General features: G+C 34.9%; 1 protein-coding gene across 2 annotated transcripts in view; it reads right to left on the bottom strand.

The window, feature by feature from the left end:
- The window catches only part of LOC129942321 (furin-like protease 1), a 705,779-nt gene that overhangs the window by 400,840 nt on the left and 279,264 nt on the right, over nucleotides 1–25,675 (bottom strand). Inside the window, exon 1 of one of the 2 annotated variants that reach the window (XM_056051193.1) lies at nucleotides 4,365–4,900. The exons of the other annotated variant lie outside the window; for it this stretch is intronic. The gene's annotated coding sequence lies outside the window, so the exon portion shown is untranslated. Of the gene's footprint in view, nucleotides 1–4,364; nucleotides 4,901–25,675 lie in introns of those variants that run through there. 2 annotated transcript variants of the gene reach the window in all.

Raw genomic sequence — 25,675 nt, 5'->3', positions numbered from 1 at the left:
TATTCCACACATAATATCAATGTTTAAACTTTATAATAAAAAAGAAATATCATGAACAAAAATATTTTATTTGTTTTTATTTATTTTGAAACTGCAAAGTGGATAACCTAGTATTAAAGCAGGACAATTCTGACATAATTATTTAAGTAATACTTTAACCGTTTCCGCAGCGCCCCCAGTGGAAACTCTCAAAAAGCAGACACAAAATTACTCGATTTTGAAATATTCCTTTTTAGGGATATCTGATACCATTTCGGACCAGCAGCTCCTGATATTAAAGCTTTTAAACAAACAAATTTTATAACATTAGTATCGATACATAAGAATATTTATATACAAATTGTATTCATTTATTAATCAAATTTCAAAACAATTTGTATCATTTATTTGTTTAGTGAACAGACGGCTATTTACACATCTTTAGTTCAGTTCGACGAAAACAACATTTTTAATGTTTTTTTTTAAACAAAATATTGATAGTTTAATTTCTGCAGTTATGTTTTTGCTGATCAAACAAATTTATCAAAATTTTATCATTTAACTCAAAAATAAACATATTTGCATAGACTTTTTGATATAACGTTTTATTTATCTTTGAAATGTATATTTTTTCTTCTTTCTTCATTTAAGAACAGGAAAAAAGCAAACCATTTAAATTGATGTTTTAATTAGGTTCAATTGTTTTATATATTATATATGTTAACAGTTAAATTTTATTTTATAAAGGGTGTTCTGTTTTTAGCCAAGTGGTTTTTAAACAGAAATAAAACAGATAAAATTGAATGTGATGACCAAGAATTTAGCCTTAATATAAATAAGGGGTTTGCCAAAATCTTTTAAAGAGTTTCTATTCTTTCAAAAATGGTAAACTAGACTTAGCATAGATAGAAAGCTTTCAAAAAGACCAATTCTGAAAAAAGTTTCGAAATAAGTTTTTGTTCGTGTTCCAGGAGGAACTTTTGACTATGAAAAAAATCTTCTCTTTGCTTAAAGAAAACGTGGTATCAACATCTGATATCCGTATTTACTCAGATAGCCAGGCCGCTACCAAATCTCTGAACACTGCCTCTACAAACGCTATAACAGTCTATAACTGTCGATAATCTCTAATGAACAACAGTTTAATAATCAACTTTGATGGTTGCCGGGAAAGAGAGACTTTCCAAGAGACTGTAAGGCAGTGACGCCAGAGATGATACAGTACAACCCATGCTACCACGTTTGGCTAATGCTGGAATACCAATCACTGCATTATACAAGACGTTATAAAGAAGGCAAACACAAGGTGGAATAACATCACCACGTGTTAGGTTTCAAAAAACATCTGGCCTATACACTAAATTTGAGGCGATCAAGGTGACTTTTGCAGAAGCTGTATAAATGAGGAAGAGAAGGAAACAGTAGTTCACCTTCTCTGTACATTGCACTGCTCTACCTCAAAATTGCCAGAATTACGTAGGAGAGTTCTTCTATAACAATATAAACGATGTAAATCATATTATAATCATAATCAGAATCTTGAGGTTTGTAAGGGAATCAAACTGGTTTCATTAAAATCAATTAACTCAGCTTGTCGATGAGCCAACTCGAATCCCTGAGGTTGCAGGTCAATTCGCCAACACCCTAGACTTGTTTCTTACCTCTGACCCTAATAAATACACAATCAGTGTATTACCGCCTCTAGGCACATCAGACCATTGTATCGTATCTGCAAAATTCTCATGTCAAAAAAACTCATTTAAAGAAAAAACTCCCATGAAAACCATTTGGCAATATGAGAAAGCCAACTGAGACGGTCTCAATGAATTCTTCAGGAACTTTAACTGGTCATTATTCTTCCTCGATAGTGACGTGGATTCCAGCGCAGAAATGGTTACAAATTTAATTCTATGTGGAATGACAAATTTCATCCCGAATAGGGTGAAATCTATCAAACCCAAAGAGAACTCATGGTTTGATTCTAGCTGTAAGGAGGTTATTAGGTTCAGAGACTTAAGTTTCCGTTGTTATAAAGCCAACCCGACTGAGGAAAATCGGAAAAAGTTCAAACAAGATAAAAAGACCTGTAATGATCATATTCGACGATGATCAGAAATTAAAGGAAAAAATACTAGTGTCCCAAAGGGAGTAAACATTTCTGGTCATTTGTAAAAAACGTACGAAACACCACGTCATCCTCGGTTCCAACGCTCGTCCACAATGACACTCCCTATGTAAGCTCGATTGATAAAGCCAATTTGCTTGCAGCACATTTTTCTGTCAATTTGACGCTACCGCAATGTGTCATGAGTCCTCCTGTTCTTGAGATCCTAAATGATTCTATGGGACGAATCTTCTTTCGCACTCGTGCAGTCGCAAGAATACTGAAAGACCTTGACATACACAAACCCGCTGGCCCGGATAGTATTCCCCCTTTTGTTCTGAAGAGGTGTTCTTCAACGCTGTCAAAACCACTGCGTAAGTTTTTCTATCTGTCCTATTCTGCAGGTCTCTTCCCGAGTGGATGGAAAACTGCATTCGTCCAGCCTGTTCTTATAAAACGCGAATCCTCCTCCCCCTCAAACAATATTCCAATTGCACTTACGTCCCTTCTTTCCAAGGTCATGGAAACGCTAATTAATTATCAGCTCAAAAAATATCTCGAAGATCGAAAGCTTCTTAATGACCGACAATACTGCTTTCGTAGCAAAAGGTCCACTGGTGATCTTATAGTTAATCTCACCGAACAGTGGAACAAATCTGGACATCGTTCATCAGGCTCTCTTATCGAAAATGCTTGCTTTTGGTTTTTATGACTCCCTACTTCATGGGATTAGTAATAACCTTTCGAATCTTTCAATACAAGTTGTATTCGATGGTTTCAAGTCTGAAATTCATAAAATAAATGTTGGTGTCCCCCAGGGCTCCGTTTTGTCTCCGACTCTCTTCATTGCATTCATAAATGATCTTATGTCTGCCGCTTCAAACCAATTAAACTGTTTCGCCGACGACAGTATAGTCAGCTTCTCACACACGTTTCTAGATTCACATTCTTGTCCTTCAGATGTGATCTTGACAGCATTCTTCAATGGGGAATCAAAAACCGTGTAGAATTTAATGCTTCGAAAACTCAATGCTGTCTCTTGCCATTAAAGCGTAACCCACCTCCGATGCCAGTACCTATGAGTGGCACTTGCATCCAGGAAACCAATCAATCGAGTATCAGTATTCGGTATGTGTATTACAGATCACCATTTATGGAATGATCACATATCTGACATTGCCAAAAATGCTGCTAGGTGCTTAGGATTTCTCCGACGATGAAAGAAATTGTTTACCCCTTCTTATCTGGCTATAATCTACAAAGCTTTCATCCGTCCAAAGCTTGAATATAATTCGCATATCTGGGCAGGTGCCCCTTAAACAAATTTAAATTTCTTGGATAGAATTCAAAAAAGGGTTTTAAACATGATAGGCGACAGAACTACAATCGAAACATTTACAGCGCTAGAATACCGGCGCAATGTTTCATGCCTTTCGTTGTTTTATATGTATTTTTACAAACAATGTTCTGTAGAATTAGCCAGTTGAATTCCACCCCTTAAACTATCCAGCCGTAATACTCGCACTTCCAGGAATGCTCATCAGTTTACCCTTGAACTCAATTTCGGGCGTACTGCCAAGAATAGAGATTTTTTCTTAAATCGCACATCGATTTGGCCAACTCTGTTTTTCCCTCCCATTTTGATGTTCAGAACTTTAAGACCAATGTGCACCGGTATTTCCATTTAAACCTTCTCTATTTTTCTAACGCTCGCACTGTCTTTGAATATATACATGTTGTACATAGAATGAAAAATAAACCGAGTAACTTGTATTGATGTAGAAGTTTTTTTTATAATTTTTTTAAAAAAGCAAATTAGTATCAAAGATCGGTGTCAAAAGTTAAAACTATAGAGTGTAGAAACAATAAGTTGACAATTCAATTATTTATGTTACAAACAAATCCTTATTATACTTATTTGTCACACTAAAAATTAAGATACAAGGTTGCTCAACAGCTCGTACAGAACCAGGGCCTAGTGACTTACAGCTCTCAAACATGACTGGGGGACCTACAGTTTTTATGTCAATTCCGAACGGCTAATTTGAGAAAAAACTTTTCATGACAAGAACTAAGCTTGAAGGATTTGTCAATTCCTCGCAAGTTACCGTGAAAAAAAACTTCAGGTGACACAGGCAGAGATTGAATTCAAGACTTCTGGCATGAATTAACCATTACTTACTTGATGTCATACTACCGTTGATAAAAATAGAAAACACTTAAAGTTGTAAGGCACATATTCATGTTTTGTTTGAAGAGTCTCTTATTTTTAATAACATACCTGTATGAAAATTGAAGCTGATTAATATTAATTCCGAAACAGCTATTAATTTCTTGAAGAGGTTGATATCCCCATAAATAAAATATTAACAATTTTTATTCCAATACCCAATACAATAATCAAAAACACTGAAAAATCACGAAAATTGCAATAAATTCTTAAAATTTTGCGAAACGAATATTAGGTTACTAAAATAACAAAAAAAAAACACTTTTATGTATTTTTTTTAATCACTATCTCACGACCGAAATAACCAGTCACATGGATTGAAAACTCGTTTTTGAGTTAAGCACTTAAATTTTCTTAAAAACCAAATTACACAAATAAAGAAAAACACAATATCTGAGATTTGTGTTAAAATTTACAAACCAATCTGACAACACACGATAGCAACAGAATAAATATCTAATTTATCCAAAAACTTGAATAAGATCAAGATGATTCCGATCGCGCTTATCCAAGAAAACTTCACACGAAAATATTAAACAATGACTATATCACCATTTAGACAGATGATCAACCGGTGTACCTTCTGAAGCGTTCGCAAGTTCGAACCCTAATAACCTACCAAATAGAGCTTAAAGAAGATTATCTCGAATATGATTTCATCTTATTTGTTGTTTGTGCTATATCTTATTCACCACTTTGCCTCTGACTACTCTTCCTCACTCACGACTTAAAAGACTCTATCAGAGAAGCTTTTACAGAAAAAAATCACTTATTAACACAGTCAATATTGACGAAGTAGAAGCATCAACAGCACGGTAGTAGGTTCAACAAATATATTTACATATCTTCCATATAAAAGAGAAGGTAAAAATATATATATTTTTAAATGTGTAATTATCAAATTCATGGGTACACAAGAGCAAAGACCCATGGTTGCCAGTTTAGAGGGTTTACACTTAGATCAAAAGGTTTCAAGAGAAGAATTAAAAATTAAAGTTTCAGTGTGAAGGGATGTAAATCGAGTTGCTTTATATTCAAGCATAACTAAATATTTGTTGATGATTTGTTTATTTTATGAAAAGACAGGGAAGGATTTAAGAAAACCGTTAAAAAATTTAGTTTTGTTGTCGAATGTGAACATAGCCTTCAAATACCTTTACTGTTGCTAACAAAACAATACCCGTGTTTTTGTTTTTAGAAAAGCTATCTGTAGTACAGTCGAACATTATTTGAGAAACCGAAACAACGTACTCAGTAGAATCACTGCCGATAACAAGCCAAGTAAAATCCAACTGCGGACAGAGATTTGACTTTTATTTGAGTATAGAAAGGAATTTTCCAGGTTACCATTTTTAGACGTTGGTTGGTCCAATGGACACTTGATGTCAAACAAACCACTATTGCGTCATTCAAAATTAAATTTCAAATGTTGGTGGGGACGAAACCTCTATTTATTCGGCTTAAACAAGCTCTAAACTTAATCTAGCTTAAAAACTAACTAACTTAAGGCTGGTAAAAGGACGATGTCTTAGTGCTTAAATTGAAATCAAAAAAGTCTTTATTTCGGTATTTTGTAGCTTGCGAGTTATGGGTTCATTTGAACCATAGGAAGTGTGGTGGGTGGGAAGATAAAAGGGGCTTATATTTTTTAAAATATGGGAGTTCATGTTAAGGAAGATGGAGCTATGAAGATTAGGACAGTTTATAGACCCAAAAAGCAGAAGATGGGTGAACAAGATTTCGGATATCTGTCAATGTTCTTCCAGAATAATTAATTCAAGTTGATCTTGATATAATGTTGGCCACGAAGGGCAAATCGAAGAAAACGTCTTTGAACGGTTTCAATTCTTGAGATATGTACGTCTTGGTAAGCGGAATAAACTTGAGACGTATTCAAGTAGAGGACAGGAAAATTCTTTTGACCAACGTTTTACAAAGCTGAATCATCTTAATGAAAATGGAAATGGACTTCCAAAATGTTGTGTCTTCAGGGTAAAGTGAGATAATATTGAGAAATAAAGACCATATTATTGATGGTGATGATTAAAAGGAGAGGGCCTAGGTGGTCACCTTGTGGTACGCCAGAGGTAGCAAGGCAAGAGTAGGAGAAAGAGCATCTGAATAAAACATTGTTTACACGGATTTCTGGGTAAAAAGAAAGTCAGTGGAGATTACGTCAACTTCGTTTCCTTTTTCAAGCGCCTAGAGCATGAAGGACACGAATTCCTCAAGGTTAGTAGTTGTAGACTTGAATTTCTGAAAACCATGTCATTTAGGGGAAATGAAAGATTTTCAATGAAAATTTAAAAAATCATTCAAGATTCTTTCAAATAATTTTGAAATATAAGATAGTTTGGCAAATGGGTTACAATTAGTTTTGATCAGAAATGTTCTTATTTTTCTAATTATTTTTACAAATGTTATTGTTACAAATGTCAAGTGCCATAAAATAAATTCTACTCTTTGAAACATTTTATTAAGACGTATCATTTTTTTGGAAAGGAGTTTATTGGTTAAACAATTCCAGCGCTTTAAGGACTTAACGGTCACATTTTTAATTAAAATAAAAGAGTAACAACTGTGATAATTCGGGACCAGTTTTATCCAACAAAAACCAAGTCTTAAAGGTTCGCACAAAATCTGAAACACAAGTTAATTTGGGCTTAACGAAGTCCATATTAACTTCGTCAATCGTCTTTGTAATGATAAAGACACACAAAAACTAAAGAAAACTATTAATGAAACAATTAAAACATATTTACAAAATAATATTGAATAAAGTCTAAAGTAATATGAATTTGGTTTTTACAGCTTTGACGGTTTTAAAAGCAAGGGTTTAGTTACGCGAATTCTTTTGTCAACCTTCCAATTTTATTAAATTACGAGCTCACACAAGGGTTTATTACGTACATACATTTGACAACGAAATTGTGTGGTGTAAATTCTAAAGGGTGCCCTACAGAAAATGATCAGTTGCTATTTTTCCCTAAAATTTCATTATTTTTAAAATTTGTTCTACAAGGTTGCTATACGATTTATAAAAATATATATGTTAAGGCTGTTTAATTTTGATTCTTTCGCAAAGAGCTATTAGAATAATTCAGTAAAAGAAAATCGATGGAGATCATAAGCAAATAGTATTTGTGGTATTCAAAAACGGAAAGTAATTTCATAAAATAAGCATATGTACTTTGAGTATATCCTTTAAGGTAAACCCATTTAGTATCTGGTTTCAAAGGAGTCCTTAAGTGGACTACACGCCGTTTCAGGAATTTCCAATGTCCCACACCCTGTATAAATGTTGACGTAAATCAAATAAAAGGCATTACCATCAACTGATAGTTCATAAACAAAAATAAATTGTATTATTTTGCAATCATCTTGATGAAAAAGATATATTTGATTGTTTTTAAGAAATATGATTTAAAATCATGAAAATGAAAAACGAGCATAGTTGTTCTTATATGCGTTTCGCCCCAATGTAACGGTTGGGCTCATCAGCAGAAGACCATTACATCTTGTCTTGAGGCATATTTTCTCGAATAAATCGAGATTCCATATAATATGAGCAACATAGAGCTACTGTGAATTATATGTTTGCTACAAGTCTTCAGAGAAGATAAACTGTAGCTATTTTTATTTCCTTGCTATGGGGCTTTTGAAGATTGTTGTAAATTTTTTGCACACAAGAGTTTCCAATAAGGCGTTTATAACATTTTTTTTATTAAACCGCTCCTCAGATATCAAAAACCTTACGAGCAGCTTGAAAATATGATGATGCAGTTCCAATCCTTTATTCCAGTTAACAAATCTATTATAGTGTTCATATCAAGTGAACCACTTCCTAATGTCTCTCGGTGAATACTTCTTAAAATTGGGCAAGTTCCCACAAAATGTGCAAGGGTCTCTTCTTCGTTTGAATTGCAGAGAGTACAGTTTAGATTGTCAGTTTCTGTTCTTTGTGTTCCATTGAGCATTATGAGCCCTGCTCTTGCTTTCAGTATCCAGCGAATATTGGGACAACTTCACCAGGAGTATAAACTAGCAAATGGTATAAGCAGTGTGTTCTAGTTTGTTTTGCGCGCGCTCAATTATTTTAACTGCTACGCCATCCACAACCAGCTTAAACAGAGTTTTGCTGGTCACTATTTCATTCAACTGTTCTACATCTTCCCGATTGAGGCTATTTTCCCAACTCCTAAACCAGAAAATCTTCTTTTCAATTATCAGCTTGGCTAAAAATTTTGGTAACCTGTTATTTGCGTAAGCACTGAGAACTTTAAGGCGTCACACTTGGCAGACCCAGTACTTTTTTGTAGAAGTATCTTTGCATCTTTTCCATTTCATCATGTTGTAAGTCCCCCCATACTGGTGCTCCATAACCCACAAAAGCCCTTATAACCGCGTTGAAGATATCGATCTTAGAAGTTAATTTGACATCTTTATTAGTGATAAACCTATTCCACGCAAAATTGTTTAGCTCGTTCTTTGAAGTGCTCCGTTAGGCTTAGTCTGGAAGTTATCCATATACCAAGGTACTTGGTCTTGCTAACAACTTCAATTCTTCCAATTTTCTTGTTGGCTAAGTTTACCACCTCTTTTTCTTAATACCATCACTTTCGATTTCTCCAGGTTTGTTACAAAATTCCGTTGACAGTATTCTGCCATCTTATTCATCATGCCTTGTATTATGTCTGGCTTATCAGCTATTAGCACAATGTCATCCATATACATTAGCAATCGAATTTGCATTCCATTCAGCGAAATAAACCGTCCAATGGGTATCATATATATAGAGTGCGAAAAATAGTGGACTCAGCAAGCAACCTTGTTTAACAACCATCGTTGTTTCAAACCAGTCTGACAATTGATTCCCATCCCATACAGCAGCTGTTTTTTCATACAGATCTCTTATAATTCGGACGAGTTTCTCAGAAATCTCTAAGATTTGCAGTTTGCATAAAAGTGCTCTTCGGTCGATATAGTCAAACGCCGCTTTAAAGTCAATGAAGAAACAGTAAACTTTCTTGTTGTCATTCATTTGAAGTTTTCTGATATTGAAGAGTTTAAACAGATTATCAGCAGTGCTGTAGCCTGCTCAAAATCCAGCTTGGAACTCATTTAGGATACTATATTCCTTTTCCCATTGTTGTAGTCTTGTTAGAACTCCGGCAAAGCTTTTTGCGATATCCCTCTATAGTTTTGGACAATGTTCTGATCACTTTTTTTGTAAATTGGGAAAGTAACAATTTTTTTGGAAATCTGATTCCACTTTTCCACATTCAAGCATTCGATTGAAAAGTTTAGCTAATACATTTATTGCTGATTGTGGGGCTTTGGTAAGGAACTCATATGGCACTCGGTCTTGACCTGATGCTTTATTCCTTTGTATTTTGAAGAAATTCATTTAATTCGTTGACCGTGATGCGGTTGTGAATTTCAGTTCAGACTGAAAGTCTCTTTCCTAATCGAAAAAAAGAGGCTGGGATACGACCCACACTGATAACTTCCCATCCCGTCTTTCAGTTTGTCTTGCTTAAAAGTTTGTAGGGTTGGGTTCAAAAGTTGTGAGTTGAATTATTCTTAAAAATTTTAGAATTATCAACAATAGTTTTCATATAAAGAAATAGTTTGGTTTAAAAATCTAGTTTTGTTAAATAGATTTTTAGACGAAAACAAATTTTTACCAATTTAAGTAGCACTTCATAAATTTTTACAAATTGGATGCATGAAATTAATTTGAGAGATATCAAGGACCGAACACCAATTTTTACCAAATTTGAGTCCTATTTCTTGTAAATTTGGATTGTTGGATTTTTATTAAAAAAAAAACTACTAAATATCGAAAACAATGTTTTATGTGAAATAAAAAAAGTTTGAAGACAATATTTTTAATTTTTAAAAGCTATTTGAGTCGAAAGTAAATTTTTACAAAGTATTAGTATTGTTTTTTTGTTAGGTTTTTATTCTTTGTAAGAAAAACTGTTCATAAGATTTTTCTCAAAATTTTAATGAATGTTGAGAGGAATATTTTTTTCAAAGATAGAAGTAGTTTAAAGCCAATATTTTAAAATTTAGAAAAGATATTTCAGTCGAAAATTAATTTTTACCAACTTTTATTAATTTTTTTATTTAGGTTTTTATTCTTTGTAAAAAAAACTGTCAATTCTATTTTTCTCAAAATTATTTCGAATAGTGAAAATAATATAACTTATAAGTTAAAATTAGTTGGAAGACATTATCCTAAATTTTTGAAAAGATATTTGAGTTGAAAATCTAGTTTTACCAACTTTTGTAAAATTTTCTTTTAAGTTTTTATTTTTTATAAGAAAAACTGTCAATTCCATTTTTCTCAAAATTTTATTAAATGTTGACAGCAATATTTTTTAAAAAATAAAAGTAGTTTAAACCCAATATCTCAAAGTTTTGAAAAGATATTTGAGTCGAAATTCAATTTTTACCAACTTTGAATTATGTTTTTTTTTTTCGATTCGTTGTTTTCCTCGCACAAAATTGTTTAGGACATAAAATCATTTTGTATGTGTAAAATTTTCTAGGTGACAATTTTTTTTTTAGCTTCCGTAATTTTCTTGAGAGCCCTTTCTGCATTTTTTTGCCTTATTATCTGTATAACTAAATTGATTTCAGGTTGATATCTCTTCTGGTTCTTGAGCTATGGACGACGAAAAAACGTCCCGAATGTGCAGTTGTGTTCATTAAAATGGCACTGCTGGTCACATTTTATTAGATTGTCAATTATTTTAAAAAACGAAAATTACAAAAAAAAATTGACATTTGTCATATAAGAGGCTTTAAGCTTGAAGTTATAATATACTTTTCCCGATGAACACCCATTATTTCAAACTCTCTGGATATAGAGTGTTCATAAAAATATCAATGCTTTTAATTTTATAGTTAAAAAGTGTTAAAAATTCCATTTTTTTTTATTTTTCGTTACGTGAATATTTTATTTATTATATTTTATTTTCTAGCATATAAAAAATGAATAAATATGAGCTCAAAAATTAACAATCGGACGGTCAAGACACTGCACCGAAGAAATTCGAAAACGTATTTGAAAACTGCGTTTGGGGGAAAAAACATTCCAGACATCCTAGACTGCTCAGCAAAAATGGTCAGTAACGCCTTAAAATGGCAAAATAAACCGAAAAAGTGAGGCCCCAAAGTATGACCAGAACCCTTCCATAGGATCTAGGAAAATAAGAAATGGACTTAACGCTCTGTTAGCGCTGTCACAATACGAAGACGTCATTTAAGAGCGAAGCTATCGACCCGAAGTCCACGCAAGATACCATTCTTGACGAAAAGGCATATGGCAAAGACAGAGCTTGTTAAAGCGTAGAAAGATTGGCCAAAAGAGAAATGAGGAATGTTCTGTGAAGCGGTACACTATAAAAACGGTGAAGCATGTTGGAGGAAAAATTATGATACGAGCTTGCTTTTCATATTACGGGGTCGGGTCTATTTATCTCATGGGGGGTATAAGGGATGCAACCGAGTATGTAAATATTCTCGAGGAGGTTATGTTACCCTATGCTGAGGAGGAAATGCCGTTGGTTTGGGTATACCAACAAGACTAGGACCCAAAGCATACGTCAAACAAGGCAAAACCATGGTTTGCGCAGAAGAAGTTATCCGTTATGGCTCAATCCCCCGACCAAAACCCCATCGCAAATTTGTGGGGGGATGTTAAGAACGAAGTTCATAAAGCACAACCCAAGCATCGAAAGAATTGTTGTAAGCAGTGCGTGATTCGTGAAACGCAATACCAGTCGAGAGGTGTCAAGATTTAGTGGACTCGATGCCACGTAGATGCGAGGCATCAAAAAAACAATGGTTATGCAACAAAGTACTAATTGTAAGCTGAAATTGTCATGCATTGCTATTTTTATGAACAGTCATATATTTAAAAAGCGGTTTTTACTGTGACAAAACTAACGGTAAAATATCGATAGTACTTATTTTCTGTTATTATAAATAAAATATTTATGTTTGTTATTAAGAGTTTAATGAAATATATTACAACGTTGGTATGATTATTTCGAGGGCACTGCTATTTTTATGAACACAACTGTACGTACACACGCACGCACAGACAGCTTTCTAAAAATCTTTTATTTCGACTCTAGGGACCTTGAAACGTCGAGAAATGTCAAAATTTTCAATTTGACAAATCGGACCAATAACCTATATAACTAATAAAAATGAATAGTAAACATACCTTCTACATTTCTGTGATTCTTCATACCAAATTCAATGTGGGGTTGTGCTCTTTTATTTCCACAAACGAATGCAAACTAAACTCAACGTAATTGAGACATCCGCAAGGTACTTTTCATCAGCGCCGTCATCATACGTCGTCGTCTGTCTTTATCTTTTAAGCTTAAATAGAACAAAGCTATATAATAATTGTTTATATAGTCTCGTTTCGATTTGGCGTTAATCTTTAAATTTCCTTTTATTGGCGTTAAGCATTTGACGTTTAACGAACAATTAAATGTCAGTAGTATAAGATTGTATTCTTTCAGTTACTAAACTGAACGAAAATATGTCATCAATCAGTAATTTTTCGTTATTTATTAGGGCCGACATCGTAAAAATCGTTGATTGATTGATATTTTCTTTTTGAAAATGACTTCAATACTTGAACTCGCCTATCTGTCAATTTACTGACTTTTGAAGTTAAGTTTTTAACGAACAGCTGATTATTCAAATACACAGGCTGTATATTTAACGAAATGATAACAGAGAGGTACATCTATCATTTTACCCATTGGAGAGCTTGAATTGTAAATTGTTTTACTAATATTTCATTCAGAGTATGTGGCAACACTGCCAGAAAAGTACTCTTCGACATACATTTACATAATCGATCAATCCTTTCGTTGATCTTCATATAATTTGAATATAATTAATTTTTTTTTCTCAAATCCAAGGTCAAATTATATATTTTAGAAGTTTGAAGTGCTAAATGAAGACTCTTCAAAACATACATACTCGTATATTGCATGAATATAATTAAATAAGAGAAAAAAGCTTCTTTCTAATTTATTCCTAGGTGAATATAATAATACAACTTTAAACTTATCAAAATAAACTCTTTAATTATAATTACGACGAATTAATTTGACTTATCAAGTGATGATGAGTTGAGATAAAACAAAATTGACAATTGAACTTGAATTTCAAACCGATAGGCAATAACAAGGTCAGGTGAAAGACACTACCTTGAGTCATGTCTTTAAAAATTTAAAATTAGACAGCAACGCATTTTATTCATTCAACAAATAGATATTTTGCTTTTTAATTTTATTTTTTCCTGTGTTAATATGTTAAATCTTTTTTAAAGTATGTCTTCTAATTGGAAATAAACCAGAAAATAATTTATCACTTTGACGCCAACGTTAATGTGAAATACCTCAAGAGATTCAAATCCGTACAGACACGTAGTCGTCGACGTCGTTTTCTCTCTGTTTGTGTTGTCATCATTTTTAGTTAGCGTACTCGTATAGGTTGAGGCTTGGGACGCTTGGATGCGACGCGCGTAACATATTTGTGCTGTATTATTGTACGTCGAGCTATAGAGCTTTGATTCTAATTTGATTAGCATCCCACAAAAACGATGAATGACTATGACTATGATGATAACAATAATAATTATGGAAATATTATTATCGTTAAGATGTAAAGTTCATAGACCTTTTATTATAATGATGATGAGGATAATGATGATGGAACGAGAAGAGCATATTATACAAAAGAACAAAGTTTTATGAGGTGTTTAAATTATTATTGCCGATGGGTATATACCATAAAGAATGTTTTGTGTTCATGTGTAACCGTCGAAAATTTGAAACATCCAACGTTTATCTATGGAAGATTGGAATATGTACTTATTTTATTGAAAATAAGTTAGAAATATGAATTTTTCAGTCATTAAATTATAATGGATTTCATATGTCAGAGTTTTTGATCTCAAGAAATATAACAGAAGAAGCATTGAACGAAACATGTGTGGATAATGTATTAAATTCAATGAGTTTACTTGTAAAGGGTGGGCCAAATACAAGTGTCTTTTCAAAAATGTGATAAATTTAACAACAATTACATTTTTTATGAGCAATTAGATTCGTTAATTTTACCAAAAAGTAAAGGATACCATGGGCACGAACCCAAGCTTTTCTAGGCTGAGAGTATGAACAAATCAATTCTCTAAAATTATAAACTATATTACGCTAATGACGAATCGAATTCCGCTAGAGCCATTTAACATAGTCGATGAAGAATAACAATGCCATCTTCATGAACTCAACGAAGTAAAGATAGCTAAATCGAATCTAGAGTCCAACAAAGCTGATTGAGCTGTAGGCATCAGTACAAAACTATTCAAAGCAGCAATAGCTGGTCGGTAGAAAGCATGCCCTATGAGTGGAATCTTAACGTAGTTTGCCCGATATTAAAAAAAGGAGACCCTCTGAACTGCACAAACCAAAGGCATCAATATCCTGAAAAAACGCTTATAAGACCCTTACTAGCGTATTATGTGAACGTCTAAAACCGTTCGTCAACAATGTGATAGGTCCATATCAATGTGGCTTCGGACAAAGAAAATTCAATAATTATACATATTACTGTAGACATTGGAAAAATCTAGGGACTTGAAATCGTTATCCACAATCCTTTTATCGATTCCAAGGCCGAGTATGATAGCATCAATAGGGAAGGACAATGTCTAGTTTTGGCAGCGTGTCAAATTTGTCTGTTTGTTCAGAATGACAATGGAGCGTGCACACTGATCTATCAATTCGGATACCATATTATTGATACCTTTGATGTCAAAATAGAAAAGGCGATGTGCGGTCATGCGACTTCTTCAAAATGAATCCAGGAAGAATGGTGCAAATCTCAAGTGTCGCCGCAAGAAGCACAATCTTTCAAAGGTACATCCAAGTACCAAGTAATCTGATACACAGCTGATATTGACATATTGGAATTTCAAAGTGTGATGTTAGTGGAGAGTTTTTGAGCATTGCGACCTCATTGTGTTCAATGAGGACATGACCAAGATTACGCTGTCATAAAAAAAGTACATTGCAGCGACGTCTTGGACAAAACGTCACCTTGGATCAGCTATAACTTTGAGGTAGTTGAGGACTTTGTCTACCTACGCCTCAGACAAGAAGAACACCAGTGCATAAATCAAGTGGAGAATAACTCAATCGTTGCTTGTTTGGACTAAGAAGGCATATGAATAGTGATGTCCTCTCTCGAGCATCTTAAGTCGCCCTCTATAAAAAACTCATTATCCTGGACTTTTTTTATGGCGGTGAGACTTGGACCATGTCGAGGCAAGATGGAAATGCTTTTGGATGCTTCGAGAGAAATTTGTTATTGGTGATTTTTGGTTTGGTATACATAGATGGTGAGTGAAAGAGAAGATTGAACAACGAAGTGTACGGGCTGTACAGCGACATTAATCTAATCGAAAGAATTGAAGTCCAACGACTTAGATTGCTGGTTCATTTAGAGAAAATGGATATCAACGTTCTAGTCCGGAAAGTCTTTAAATACAATTCAGGGAGACCGCGGCGTGGTTGGAGGAGTACCTCAACCAGCTTGGAATGGAAACTACAGACAGCTAGGGATCGATCTGGCCGGAGAAGCATGTTGTTTGATGTCAAGGTCCGTAGCGGAATCTAGCACCATCTTAAGTAATAAGTGGTTTCGTAGTCCACTAAATGCATTCCGTCACTTCAATTTGGCAAAACATTTTTGATGATTTCGATAAATAAGACCGGCCTTGCTAGGTTTCCAAAACACAAACAGAGCCTAAAGCACCGAGTTGACTGTTTGACATCGCCCGACGATGCTTGGTTAAGTATAGTCATTTGACAAGTGTCAAACAAAAGACTCGGTACATCTAACGTTTTGTTGAAGTAGGGTTGCAAATCCTTTACTGAACCAGTTGGCTGAAATTATTAAACACACTCAAAAAGATCAAAGCAAGCGGAACGCGGAGCATCCATTTAGGTTGGACAAAACTGATTGGAAGATGAAAATAATCAGAGATTGGACGCCATTAGTTTAATATTATGCATACATCATAGCTCTAAGAATGTAATTCAAAGATATCAGCCTTAGTCTGCTTTTCATCGGGAGAATTTTTCACATTTTCAGAAAAGAAAAGCAATGTATTGCATAGGTATTTTCTAAACATTGAATCATTTCGATGAGAAGTTGGAAGATTCGATCTTAAAGTAAGTTATATACAACGAAAAAGTCTTTTGTCCTCAGACCTGTTAAGTCCGTTGGGAACCCCTTAAGGGGCATAGGGCCTCTACTACTCCAACGCACCATCGTGTACAGTTTTCGGAGATGTGTTTCAGCTAACTCCAACTTTTGCCTAGTGACGCTGATTCCTACTTGACTGTCCTGCGCCATGTGGCTCTCGGTCGTCTAGCTCTTCTTCGTTCTTGTGTGAGCGGATTCCACTGCATTGCTTGCCCTGCAATGCAGTCGTTACCTTTTCGAAGTGTACGTCTTATCCATTGCCACTTAAGCCTCCGTAATATAGAGTCTATAGGTTCCTGGCCTGTCCTTCTCTGAAGGGCCTCATTTGATATACGGTTTGGCCAGAAAATTCTTATGATGTTACGAAGACATCTATTTACAAAGGTTTGCAGCTTTTTTGTAATGGCTGAAGTAACCTTCCAAGTGCTGCACCTATAAAGAAGCACAGATTAGACATTTGTGCAATTTTCGACAACATACTGAACGCTGCTTTTGTTTGCCGATTTGGCAGATGACGTATTGTTCGGCTACGCCTTCGATAAAGACGATACTTCCAAGGCATTGAAAGCTCCACTTTTTCCACCGGTTGCGACGAAATATTTATTTGAGAGGATGGTCGGGTTCCGAGGCTGGTCATTTCTGTTTTGCCGGAACTTCTGCTTCCCTCTCCAAACTTGTTGTCCTTTGATGGAGATCCATTATCCTATGAGAAACTAAGCAAACATCGTCCGCTTAATCCAAGTGCTTTAAATAGGATGTCTAAGTCCATTGGATCCCTCCGCTACCTTACAAAGCTGAGTGCAGTACTCGCTTATCACCAACAAAAACAATATTGGCGACAGAATACAGCCCTGTCTGACTCCGCTTCCGATTTTAAAATCATCTGACAACCTACCATCGTGCAGAACGTGACCCTTGGATCCATCATATGTTGCTTTCATAATAGCAAATAGTTTTTCTGGGATGCCTCTTCTCTGTAAAGCTAACCAGATATACTCCCTGTTAACACTATCAATGGCCCTTTCGAAGTCCGTGAACAGCAGGTGTAGTGGTGATGGATATTCAACGCACTGTTTAATAATGATCCGCAGGGTGTTGATATGATCAATACAGGAGGATTCAGAGCGGAATCCTGCTTGTTCGGCATCGAGTGTGGCGTCAAGGTTTTCTCTGATGCGTTCCAGTGTGCTACTATTTTGGCGACGGCAGCACTTTGTAAGGTCTCTTTTTTTGGGAGCTTGACGATAACCCTTCTTCCACTAATCGGGGAAGCTTTCGAAGGTCTAGGCTTCTTTTAGAAGCGGATGAAGCAGTTCACTTGATAACGTTGGCACTGCTTGTAAAAGATCTGCGAGAATTCCAACAAGTCCTACCGCTTTGTTGTTCTTGAGTGATGATATCATAAAAAAGTTCTTCACAATTTTTAAAATAATCATGGTGAATAAAGTTAAGTTCTTAACCGGGTCCTAGGGTATTTGAGCAGTTAAGCAAGTAGATTAGTAATCGTCGACCGTTTTCGCTTAAAACAAATTTGTTGATTATGTATACAATTTCTGCAGTTAACGTTTACACCAAAAAACACCACCATGTTTTCATCCCTGTTTACATACGTACCCATACCCGTAAGTATACAAAATCTCAAGTAGGTAACTCAATTTCAAAGAAAATCCAAACTTAATTTAAATTTCACCCTAAAAAACATACTTCATACATTTACATATACTTCACACCACGTAACTTATTTCATACATCAACAAGTTCTTATGTCGCCCTCACACCATTCGTGTTCGTGTTGATGTTCTCTTAATCACCATCGATAACATTCCCTTAACAAAAATAAAAAATACAAACAAAAAAGCATATAACAAACAATTTATTAAAAAATTACTAATTGCAGTCGAATTCTGTGTCGACACATTTGGTGGGGGGAAAAATGCACGCATTCATCAATCACATCCCTTGTGTGTGTCCTCAAAAGTCGAGTCGCACACTCGAATTTGATTAATCGCTTAAATAGATTTTTTAAAAACATTTGGTCCTCGAAAGTCCTGCACACCAACTCCGACACCAAACAACAGCAACGAGCATTGAGCAAACGTCATTCTTAATTGTCACAGTTCTTTTTCAAAATAAAACAAAAAACACCACCAATGTGGTAACATAAAGTCGCCTTCGTCATCCCTATGGCCGCCTTCATCACACTTTTTATTGACATCCCCTTAGCGCTCTATTGACAATCTTGAGTGTAGATCTAGAGGGTTGGTGTTGCTGTTGGTATGAAAAACAAAAGAAGAAAAATCCACCCCAATATGTCGTCCTTCCGGCTAATGGTGGTGGTACACTCTACAATGTACATCGCGAACTGCCCAACCGACCGTAATAAAATAAATTTAACAATAACCTCCGTAATTGATGCGATCTAATTATACAGTAGCTCGTGCGAAAGGAAAATCGAGTCGAAAGGAACGATGTTTTTCCTTTTTTTCCAAAGATTCCAACGATTATGAGGCATTGTTCTTGAGGACGAGCATGATGACGAGTAGGAGGGAGGACAAGAACATGAGGCAAGGAATAAACCATCGCCTTCTGGCATTTTCCATCGCAACTAAATTACAAGTAGTTTCTCTGAAAACTGAGCAAGAAGAAGAACAACTTTTCAAATTGGCATCAAGAAAAGTTTTTGCATCACCAATATTATATACACTTCTCGGCATCTCAGCATCATTTTTGTTCTCTTTTCCTTCCTCCTCTTCTATTATAGACTCTATACAGTTCTTTATTCTACTTTAAGTCAAACTACATATACTTAGATTGCCGTCCATTTTGTATATAGGTATGTGAAGTTTTTGCCTTTTCCTCTACCGGAACTAAAAGTCCCACTTCCGATTCCTTTAATTAGTTTCAAAAATATTCTCATTTGTTCGCTTTTTGAACGAAAATCGACAACCATTTGACATTGTTTCAGCACCGACAACGACGAGCCCTGACGATTTCAAGCGAACAGAGCAGCGGTAGCGGAAGAATACATACATATATATTTTTTGGGGTTTTGTCTTATTTTAGGGGTGTTGTATTTTGTGCATTGTTATAGAGGGCGTGCGGTTCGTTTTCGAGTCAAGTGACACTTTGAATTGCAATTTTTCCTTTTATTTGTTTGAGTATGTGTGTTATTTTCGACGAGAAAAGTTTTATTGTTTAAAATGAAAAACTATAGAAAAGTGAAATTAGGAAGTTTTTTATGTTTTTTTTTTTTAAAGTTTAGTCAGTGCAGAAGTCTTACCAATTAAAAACGAACCCAGCGCTAACAGCGACGAAACAACGGGGGAAAAGAGTAATAAATTAAATTAAGGTCAACTGGTGTATAACGGGAAAGATACTACTCACAAGTCACAACTTTATGGAATTTACTCTTCTTCTTTTCTTTTCGTTTGTGTGCCTGGTAGGTAAGTTGAGGTATAAGCAATATTCCTATCTATGTAAAATATTGTGTAGTATACACTGCTAACCATTAGAATGAGGCTATAAACTTTGGAAGTTTATTTTTACGGAAACTTTAACTACTTGTGCATAAGAACGTCTTTCCATTTTATAAATTTAAAGGGTAAATTAGAAACGAGGGTCTCTACCGCTATCTAGCAGTGTCGAGTAATGTAAGGGTGCGTTCGGGATGTTGACCAATATTTGGAGGAACAACTCCCTAAGCTTTAAGAAAAAGCTACGACTGTTCCGCTCAAAAGTCGAACTAATACTGTTAAACGATTCCAACACCTAAAAAATTACAAAACCATTACGAGGAGGCTGGGAATTTTCGTTAAGAGGTGTCTACGAAATATCTTACGGGTTTTTGACCCAATCGTATATCCAATGGAGAACTAAACAGAACAACGGCTCAGGAACCAATTGACTCTATTATACGAAGGCGCAAGTGGCAATAAATTGGCCACCTTTCGAAAATGTAATGACTATATTGCAGGTTATGCTTCATTTCAATATGGCCAGGGCATAATAATTAACATCAGTTTGATGGAGAGATTGTATTTGAAGAAACAGAATACGATGTTCATAGAGAGGCAGATCATAAGGATTGACCAAAGAATGACTATTTAAAAAGTACCTCATAGGATGTACTTTCAAGGCCAGACCGTCACAAGCTTTAGAAATGTCAGTGTATAGTCAATTTAATAAACTTGTTTAAAATTATGTGAGCCAGTGTTGAAGAATGTGTGGAGATTTCCAACAGTTGATCTTTTTTTTCACGAATCCGTGTACCTGTTTTCAAAAAGACTTTTAGTCAAAAATGCTACACTCTGAAAAACCACTGGTTCAAAAAGTTTAGGAATGCAAGAAAGTTTTGTAATGAGCCTGTAGTTTGTTATGTCGGCCATGTTACCTTTCTTGAAGTATCAAGAGAAAAGCGGTTGCCTCAAATTCCACTCTATCAGCGACTAACATAAAGACCAAAAGCGAAGTAAGCTTATTAACGCTTCAAAGGATAAAAGAAAACATTGATATTATCCAGAGAGGAAAACTAAATTACAAGTCTTTTTTGATGAAAATAAGTTTAACCTTCCCGAGAAAGGATAAGCTTATTTGACAAGCCGTCAACACCGTACATCATTTGTTATCGTGTGGTGAGCTTTATCCTACTTCGGCACAACTGACGTCGATTACCAACAAGACAATGCTCCCATCCACACTTTTAGGGTTGTTAAAAGTTGGATTCAATCAGACGAGAATGTCATTTCAAGTTACGATCCACGGGTTATAGCCCAACTTTTCTTGGCCTTTTTTTTAAGTGGCTTTAATATTCACACTTTCAAATGTGATATTTAAAGCTGTTATACCATAAACTGTTGTACTTCGACCTGTGATAAATCTGACCAAATAGATCAAGACTTGACTAATATGAACTTTTATATTTATGCTGACAACATTACAAAGTTTATGTCCAATCTTAAAGGTCCTGATGGTATTGAATCTACTATTTTGAAAAACTGTTTAAGTCATCTGTTGTGTCATTTGTCCACTCTTTTTAGTTCCTCAACATCCTCTTGTGTGTTTCTATCTATTTGGAAAAGTTCCTTTAAAATCAATCCACTTACATAAAAAAAAGACGAACTTTACACCTACAAACCTCTTGATAGATTATATTTTATTTCTAAGTCTTTGAGTCTATCATTTGTCAAACACTATGTTTTTATGTCAAGAGGCGTTCTACCATCACTTTTTAAATGCAACCACCTGGAGAGTGTATTAACTCATTTAAAATCAACAAAAAATGGACTGTATTTCAGAGACCACAGCAAGGCGTTTGAAAAACTCTCACATAAAGTTTTGCTAGTTAAATTAAGGAGGGTATGTTTTAGTGAAAATTTCGTAAAATGGATTCAATTCGATAGATCATACTTTGTACTTTTCAATGGTTGCGAATCAAACAAGTTCAAAATTAACTCTGGATTCCCACAAGGTAGTCATTTAGGACCTATTCTCTTTATTTTTTTACAAACGATTTATCGTCTACGTTGAAACAGTATTATGCCAACGATGATGCTGTAATTTTCAAAACTATTTCAAGTTCTAGTGATTGTAAAGAGCTGCAATATGATCTTAACTCGTTTTTTGACGGTTGTGGTAAAGAACTATGAGCTTTACAAGAAAGCTTTCTATATAATCTTTTAATTTTATGTTTTATGGAGTATTATTATCTCGATTAAATGAAATGTCCGTCCTTGGTGTGTTATTCGATGGAAAATAGCTTTCTGAGGTCTTGCCACCAATTATAGTTGGCATTATCAAGGCTATAACTGAGCAAAAAAGGTTAATGAGATTTATGGTCAGGAGGTAAGAAAAAAAGTATGATTCTATTCCAAACTGCTTTAAAAAGGTGATATATTCAAAAACGTTAAAAATAAATGTTTTAAACTCATAAAATATAAACATTTTATTTTATTTTGGTATTTTCAAAAGAAAATCTTGTTTTGACGTATTTTTAAAAAGCTTTTTAAGAAGTTTATTATTTGATCTAGGGAAATTCCAATACGCGTTTCTAATTAGCCCTTTGATTTTATAAATCTGTAATAGGGGAATACGTACCTTTTCACGAGTTTCCGGGCAAAAAACTTCCAACAGGTTTACAAATCCACAATTTGTAGCCTCAACCTAGTAGTCGGCAGTGTATGTATACAGAACATCCATTCCATAGGTAGTCAAAACTTCCTATATTATCTACCCTGTCATGATCTTTCGCCTTGGGCTGGACCTGGATTAGGATATGAAACAAATAGTAATACAAAAAGTATAAAAGGTGTGGTGGATTCTAGGCGAGCGAGGATCTGATGAATTTTCGAGGCAAGGATAAACTTTTCTAGGTATGGTACTTGTATTATTTTGCATTAGACGAGAGTTAGCAATTTTGAGTGAAGAGGGTGAAGTTGCTTTGGATAGGGAACTTGTTGCAACAGTTATTATCTCTATGGTGACTTTTATGACTCTCTGAATTTATTGGTCTAGAGAAAGATGAAAGTTCCGATTTATGAAAGGTAGTAAATATTGTTTTGTTAACAAAATAAAAATTATAAATTAATTCAAATGAAATAAAACAGGATTAAAAGCAACAAGAAAATGAATAGCACTGTAGAAAGTGTGAACACAAATTGTTGATGAACAAGACGGAATTTGAATGTAATTACTTAAAGATAGTCAAACTTAATTGGAGGATTATATTTTTAAACATTTAATAATATAATAATATTAAGTTTATTTATTTTTAAGTTTCTACAATTAACCCTGACGATACATTAACTGACGTTTTTGTTAGAAATAAGGTGTTCTTGTAAATTTCACCTTCGCGTAGTGCGGCTAAAAAACGAATCTCCATATTGCTAGAGTAGCGAATATTCAAGCTCAACTATTAAAGGAGACGAATGTTCTAGTGACGAATTGAGTTAATGATGTTATTGTCACCGATAAATTAAAAATGAAAACGTTTCTTTGTACAGTGCCAGAGGCTTATGCAAGTGTTTGGGCTGGTGCATCAAAATAATAACATAATAGCATCGTTTCAATAAACAAAAACAACAAATACCATGTGGTTCAGAATTTAATAAACTTAGCATATTTTGTCGTTGCAGTTCCACGTCAGCAGATTTGAGCGATTTGAGTTTGAAGATAATTATGAAAAGCTTAGTGTTCTATCGTCACCAAAACTAATTAATTGCATTGGAAGTTCCAGACAGCACATCATTTATAAATAAATCAAAAAAAAAGTGTCGGAGACAAAACAGTATCCTGTGGAATACCAGTGTTTATTTCGTATTTCTCAGATTTGAACTTTATTTGTATTGCACGGTCCAAAAGGTTATTTCTAATCCAACGAAGAAGGGGTTCGACTTAACCGAAGGCACGCATTTTCAATAATTGAGTTAATAAATTGCAACAAATGCTCTTGAAATATTAAGCGTAATAATCTTACGAGTTCTTTCCCCAAAACTATGTAAGGATTTATTCCACTTTTCGGTGAGATAAATCATCAGATCACCAGTGGACCAATTGCTTGAAAAGAAAGGTCGTGAGTGTAATCAGTCGGGTATTTAAATGAGAGAAGGATTCAACTTTTTTTCGATATCAACTGTAAAACTGATGTTTCCATCCTCTCGGAACGAGACCTAAAGAGCATGATAGATAAGAAGTTCACACATTGATTTTACAAGCGTTGAAGGACACATCTTCATAACAACAGCGGGGGTGCCCCATTCGGGTCAACAAATTCGTGAATATTTACATCTTTTATGACTTTATTTAAAGTACGAAAGAAGATTAGTCTTGCAAATCATATACGCCTTCAAGCATAGGCGAAATCGTAAAAGTCTCTGGCAGCTTTGAATTGTTGGCGAAGTGTATAGTAAAGATATAAGCTTTCTTTAAAGAGCGAAAAATGCGGCTACAATGACAACAAGCGTAGGAACCATGGAAGAGTAAGTATACCTCATGTTTTTACAAATGCCTAAAAATGTTGACTTCCTTCGGATATTGCAATATTTTTGGTCAATCAAAAATTTGGTACGTCGAATATAACTTTTTGAGGCTTTAATCAGTAGGGTTTGGCAACATACACTTTCTTCTTTAGCCCTAATAATTCGGCTCATATTAAACCGTGAATTTTCTTTAGGTCTCATGCTTTTAATCCTGTTTGGGATAAAAGTTGTCACTAGAAGTTGAATCAAAGTCCTACTCATTGACCCTCCCCTCATAAACGGTGTACCACTTAAACTCTCTGAACGAGCAAAATACTTTGGTCTCATTTTGGATAAGAAATTAAGTTGGAAACCTAATATTCAAGAGAGAATAAACAAGGCCACAGTAGCCCTGTTCTCCTGTAAAAAGGCCATTGGTAATAAATGGGGCCTACAGCCCCGCATTACACACTGGCTATATATCTCGGTCATAAGGCCGATCCTTACTTATGGAGTAGCGGTATGGTGGACAGCAGTAAATACAGCGGCAAATCGCGATAAACTGAGCAAAGTCCAACGAACAGCCTGCCTGTGTATTTGGGGAGCACTTCGTTCTACACCCCCTCCGCCTTACTTGCTGTTCTGTTTCATCTGATACCGCTGGACATTTTCAGTAAAGAAACGGCTACTAATACAGCCATTCGGCTTCAAGCCTTCTCTCTGTGGATCAATAATGGAATTGGCCACACCACTATTTTGAACTCGTTCAGAACTATAAACAGTAATATTGACTACACCATACCTCATCCTCAGTTTAATAACTATAGCTTCAAAGTGACTATACCTCCCAGGTATTCTTGGGAGAATACATCATTTTTGAACGATGATCCTATAAACTTTTATACAGACGGATCAAAAACGGAGGATGGGGTTGGTGGAGGCGTATACTCTACTCAGATAGACTAAACTTAAGTCTCTCCTTTCGTCTACCCGATTATTGTAGCGTGTTTCAAGCTGAAATCCTGGCTATAAAAGAAGTCCTATCATGGCTAAGAGAAAACGTTATATCAACTAATGATATACGCATCTTCTCGGATA

This window comes from Eupeodes corollae, chromosome 1 (assembly GCF_945859685.1).
Source record: "Eupeodes corollae chromosome 1, idEupCoro1.1, whole genome shotgun sequence".
Taxonomy (NCBI): domain Eukaryota; kingdom Metazoa; phylum Arthropoda; class Insecta; order Diptera; family Syrphidae; genus Eupeodes; species Eupeodes corollae.
The sequence above is the reverse complement of the archived record's forward strand: the minus strand, read 5'-3'. Positions and strand labels throughout refer to the sequence as shown.